Genomic DNA, 608 nt, shown 5'->3' on the forward strand with positions numbered 1-608 from the left:
AATAAACTAATGATGCAGGCTGAAAGGGAAGCTCCAGACATTGAAGATGTATCATTAAACAACTGTGTCATAAAAATATCAAAAATTACCAATATAAGCGCTTTATCAGTGCACTTTACATTATTTCCTAGCGTTTTCTATTATTTCCTGTTACTTATCAACCTTTAAAAAGTTGATTAGGGAATAACATTTTGTAACTTAGTACTTTTATTTGCTGTTTTATTTACTTTTTTTACGCTTAATCCCCATTCAACAAAACAAAACAACAAATATAACAAAGAATAATACTAAGAAACCAAGAGTGTTAGTGATTGTAGTTCAAACTCATGCAACTCAAGGATAGTGCAGAGTCATATTGAGTGCAAAAATAAGTCATGTTGAAATTGTTACAATTTTGATGGGAGGTTCGTATAGTTTTTTTAAAAGGCCTAGATAAGTTATGGAATTATTAGAAAAGCAGAAAAAAAGTGATGAGGATATTTTAATTCATTTTGTTAGATCTGATGTTATTGTTTCCGATAGAAATAAGTATGAAGTGCAGTGGAATATTTTATACAAAAAACAACCCACGGTGAGAACAAATTTCATGAAGAGAATATTCACAAAGA

The sequence above is a fragment of the Trypanosoma equiperdum genome (genome assembly GCF_001457755.1).
Source record: "Trypanosoma equiperdum strain OVI genome assembly, contig: ctg_462, whole genome shotgun sequence".
In the NCBI taxonomy this organism is placed as follows: Eukaryota; Euglenozoa; class Kinetoplastea; order Trypanosomatida; family Trypanosomatidae; genus Trypanosoma; species Trypanosoma equiperdum.